General features: G+C 40.7%; 1 pseudogene; it reads right to left on the reverse strand.

Annotated features, from left to right (window-relative positions):
* Positions 1-354: 354 nt before the first annotated feature.
* LOC147737376 (uncharacterized) lies at positions 355-5232 on the reverse strand (annotated as a pseudogene).
* Between the last annotated feature and the right edge of the window lie 290 nt (positions 5233-5522).

Below are 5522 nucleotides of genomic sequence, written 5' to 3' on the forward strand. Positions count from 1 at the left end.
CTCTTTCAACTGTTTGAGAGAGGGTGGTAATCTCAAATTCTGGGGGCACAGATACCAACAGCTTCCCTCATAATATTTGCTTTTTGCATCTACAGGTGGTGCAGATGCCACCTAAGAGAGTAACCTTTCCAGCTGGGTAGTGTGCTTTCTGGAGTCAGCCTGCTTCGCTTTTTTCAAACTTTGGTCAGCAAAGGCAAATGTGTCTTCTACTAAAGTGTTCTTAGCTCGCTTTTGGTAACATGGCTTGACCAGTATGGCCTAAGGCGCACTCGAAGGTAAAGCAAAACAGTGGAAGTCACAAATTTCAATACAGTTGATTAGAAATAGACAAGGAACTTAAAGATTCAAACAAAGTTTAGATCAAAAAGAATATTTAATACTTATTCAGAAGCAAAATCTAAAGGAGGGCTGTGATTTAAGGATTAATAATTAGCAAAAACAACTGTCATAACCAAACAAAAAGGTAAATGAATAAAAAAAAGCAGATCCACTGAATCAATCAGGAAGTCACCTACAAAATTGTAGCTGACATCGGTAGCTATGCTCGAGAGGACAAAGATAAGTTTAGTCTCTTGTGATGATTAACACTGGAATTCGATGCAAGGCTTTTGGCTGAATCAGTCTCAGAAGATGACGAGCTGCACAGAAGTGGCTTGAAGTGCAAAATTCCCACAAAGTAGAGTTGGGTTATCAAGTTGAACCTGAATCCACGGCCATCAAAATGTGGGAAACTTCAAGCAGTTACAACAGCTGCGAAGTCTTCGGAGCTTCCAAGTTATGGAGATGGTTCAAGGTTGATGATAAGAGCCAAAGCATGGAACCTGGCAGGCCTGAGGCATGGTTAAGGGGATAGCAGGTTCCATTTGAAACATTTGAAACAAAAAGAAGATGGAAAGAGGCCACTCGTGTGGATCTTTGTAATACGAGGATGTGTCCTTTTGGAACAGAAGTCATTAGGACTATTTAGGGTGGAGCCAAGAATGGTTTGCATATGGCTGGCCTTGTCTGTAGTTACACAAAGACTGGAAAATGATGTTTTGGGATGTTGCCGAGATTAACTACCAGTCATTCCATCACCTTTAGTTTTTCTCAATGATCAGCCATACATGGCACAGACATGAGCAGACGTTGGTCCCATAGAGACCTATGACAAAGGGACTCCTGCTGCAGCCCCCTGGTGAGGCTCATTAAGGGTGGAAACAGTTTGAGGTTACATGCATTCCTGATCCTAGCAGCGTGGCCTCAAAGTTCAGGATCAAATGGCATTTGTCGGTCAGAGCCACTGCATATAAACACTCAGGGAACAAAACACACTGAATGGAATGAGGCGACAAATAGTAACAAAAGAATGAGGTTAATTCAAGCATTTCCATCTCTCACTGTGTGCTTTTCTCAGTAGAGTTTGTAGGACAATCAATAGAGTGGAGTCTTTGTGGCTGCTTCGTGTAAATGTTTTGCGATGCTGAAAGCTCCTCCTCAGGGTTTACAGTGAGCACCTTTTATTCTCCCACATTGTCACTCTTATGTAGAAAGGTTACATTTACAACTGAAGTTTTTGTCACATTGAGAGCACGGATCATTTTTTTTCTCATTGTGCGTTCTCTCTTGTTGAATGAAACTGAATCTCCAGTATACGCTTCCCTGGCATTTATAACAAAGACAAGGTTTTTTCCAGGTAAGTTCTCCCAAATTGAGTGAGACCAGATTTCCGACTGAAACTTTTCCAGCATTCAGAGAGCTAATATGGTATTTTCCCAGTGTGAGTTCTTTCATGTCTAGTGAGATTTTTTTTCAGTCAGTAGCTTTTCTGGCATTCAGAGCACTGATACGGTTTATTCTCAGTGTGGGTTCCTTCATGTACAGTAAGGAGGGATTTCTGCCTGAAGCTTTTACAGCATTCAGAGCACTGATACGGTTTGAGCCCAGTATGGATTCTCTCATGTTGAGTTAAACTGGATTTGGCACAAAAACCTTTCTGACATTCAGGGCACTGATAAGGTTTTTGTCCAGTGTGAGTTCTTTCATGTACAGTAAGGTGGGATTTCTGCCTGAAGCGTTTACAGCATTCAGAGCACTGATACAGTTTCTGCCCAGTGTGAGTTCTCTCATGACGAGCTAGAGTTATTTTAGGACTGAAGCTTTTCTGGAATTCAGAACACTGATACAGTGTATGCACAGTGTGGGTCCTTTCATGTTTTGTAAGGTTGCCTTTCTGACTGAAGCTTTTGTAACATTCAGAGCACTGATAAGGTTTTTGTTCAGTATGAGCTCTCTCATGTTGAGAGAGAGCTGAGTTACTACTGAAGCTTTTACAGCATTCAGAGCACTGATAAGGTTTTTGTCCAGTGTGAGTTCTCTCGTGTTCAATTAAACTGTATCGCTGACTGAATCCTTTCTGGCATTCAGAGCACTAATGTAGTTTATACCCAGTGTGGGTCCTTTCATGTACAGTAAGGCTGGATTTATGAGTGAAGCTTTTACAGCATTCAGAGCACTGATAGGGTTTTTGCCCAGTGTGGGTTATTTCATGAAAAGTGAGATTGGATTTCTGACTGAAGCTTTTCCAGCATTCAGAGCATTGATAAGGTTTTTGTCCAGTGTGGGTTCTTTCATGTAAAGTGAGATTGTGATTGCTACTGAAGCTTTTCCAGCATTCAGAGAATTGATAAGGTTTTTGCCCAGTGTGGGTTCTGTCATGTACTGCAAGGCTGGATTTCTGATTGAAGCCTTTCTGGCATTCAGGACACTGATAGGGTTTATTCCCAGTTTGGGTTCTTTCATGTACAGTAAGGTGGGATTTCTGCCTGAAGCTTTTACAGCATTTAGAGCACTGATACGGTTTGAGCCCAGTATGGATTCTCTCATGTTGAGTTAAACTGGATTTGGCACAAAAACCTTCGGGCATTCAGGGCACTGATAAGGTTTTTGTCCAGTGTGAGTTCTTTCATGTACAGTAAGGATGGATTTATAACTAAAGCTTTTACAGCATTCAGAGCACTGATACGGTTTTTGTCCAGTGTGGGTTCTTTCATGTACTGCAAGGATGGATTTATGATTGAAACCTTTCTGGCATTCAGGACACTGATAAGGTTAATTCCCAGTGTGGGTTCTTTCATGTACAGTAAGGTGGGATTTCCGACTGAAGCTTTTACAGCATTCAGAGCACTGATATGGTTTTTGTCCAGTGTGGGTTCTTTCATGAAAAGTGAGAATGGATTTCTGACTGAAGCTTTTGCAGCATTCAGAGCACTGATAAGGTTTTTGTCCAGTGTGGGTTCTTTCATGTACAGTAAGGTGGGATTTCCGACTGAAGCTTTTACAGCATTCAGAGCACTGATATGGTTTTTGTCCAGTGTGGGTTCTTTCATGAAAAGTGAGAATGGATTTCTGACTGAAGCTTTTGCAGCATTCAGAGCACTGATAAGGTTTTTGTCCAGTGTGGGTTCTTTCATGTACAGTAAGGTGGGATTTCTGACTGAAGCTTTTACAGCATTCAGAGCACTGATACGGTTTACGCCCAGTGTGGGTTCTTTCATGTACCGTAAGGCTGGATTTCTGACTGAAGCTTTTACAGCATTCAGAGCACTGATACGGTTTACGCCCAGTGTGGGTTCTTTCATGTACAGTAAGGCTGGATTTCTGACTGAAGCTTTTACAGCATTCAGAGCACTGATATGGTATTTGTCCAGTGTGGGTTCTTTCATGAAAAGTGAGAATGGATTTCTGACTGAAGCTTTTGCAGCATTCAGAGCACTGATAAGGTTTTTGTCCAGTGTGGGTTCTTTCATGAAAAGTGAGAATGGATTTGGTACTGAAGGTATTACAGCATTCAGAGCACTGATAAGGTTTTTGCCCAGTGTGGGTTCTCTCATGTAAAGTGAGATAGGATTTCCGACTGAAGCTTTTACAGCATTCAGAGCACTGATACGGTTTACGCTCAGTGTGGGTTCTTTCATGTACCGTAAGGCTGGATTTGTGATTGAAGCCTTTCTGGCATTCGGGACACTGATAGGGTTTTCGTCCAGCGCTTGTTTTCTCATGTTTAGTGAGCTGGGATTGAGAACTAAAGCTGCTCTCACATTCATTGCGCTTATTCGAGTTGTTTGTTTCTCCAAGTTGGCTTTGTTCCTGGGTACATGCCATTTTAAGACTGAATCTGATTTCTGATTGTGTACTTGTTTATGTTACAACTCAGCATTAACTTCTAAAATACATTTCAGATGCTCTTCTTCACATTTGTATTTAACTAATTATAGTTTTTTCCTGGAGATCATTTTCCTACCTTTAAAGGAACCTATCTAACTTGTCTTATTAACTTTCACTGAGGAGCCCCTTGTATTGATTAAGAGGCCTCTCATGGATTCATTTTCTCCAAGTTATGCCCGCGTGAATTCTCTCACATTTAATTAGTCTCATTTAGGGATTCTGTTTTATCACATTTGATTTAGGAGTTTTAAAAGCACTGATAAGGTCTTTGGGCTTTAGTGTTTGCCTGGTAGCTATGTTTGTTCATATCAGTAATGACAGATGATTAGGGCATGCCAGGGTGGTTCATGAATTATCAATAGCGTAACACTGGCCCCTTTTATACTTCCTGTGCCAGTATATGCTTTTTTGCTCAGTGGCTAAGACAGGTACATGATCCACTTTGGAGTTACAGGATCCTTTGAAACCACTCGGATCAACCCAAGAGACAGAGTTGGTGGGGGAAAATCTTCCTACATTGGAAATGATAATCCAGCATCTTTGGTGAATGGACATCTGAGAAAGCGTATTTACAATGACTTTTTTTTAAACAACATTTTCTCTCCTCTCATCTTCAGGAGACAGAGACAAAAGCTTGCACTTGTAAACCGAGAATATTAGTCTTTTTGACGGTTCTGTCACATCACAACATGTCTACGGATGCTGATCTGTTGTGGAGGGTTCGCGTCTCCAAAGCATTTCTCATAAACCATCAAACAGAATTTACAACACTGAGTATTCCCAAGTGCACTGCGTGGGGATCAATTGTGGCCAAAGTTCTCCTCAATCTCAGTTACTGACACTTGGTAAACATTTATGGTCATTTTCCTTTAGGGATTTGACAACTTTCACATTCACCAGTTTCTTCCGCTCCAACATCCTCACCATTCCTAACACATAGAATGTGTTTCTTCTCAAGAGCTCAAGAATGTTTTAACTTTCCTTGAAATAATCCTTTTCGTTGTGTTTCTCTAAATATAAACCTTCTTTTTTTCTGTTCATGCTTCAGTCACCTGTAGAAACTGAGTCAGAAATTTTAAATAAAAACAAAGAAAAAATATTTATGACCTTATACTTTGCACAAAGAAAGTATTGACAAAAACAAGCCAGGAAATCAGTTGAGTATCATTTCTGATAGTGGTGAAACAGCTCGGAACACTGTGATCGGGAGCTTTGGATCACTGGAACTCATGGATGTGAGAGAAAACGTAATTAATATTTAAGAAAGAAACACAAGTTGCACATATATATTGTGACACAGATTCTCAGAAGCAGCC

This window comes from Lissotriton vulgaris, chromosome 1_1 (assembly GCF_964263255.1).
Source record: "Lissotriton vulgaris chromosome 1_1, aLisVul1.2, whole genome shotgun sequence".
Taxonomy (NCBI): domain Eukaryota; kingdom Metazoa; phylum Chordata; class Amphibia; order Caudata; family Salamandridae; genus Lissotriton; species Lissotriton vulgaris.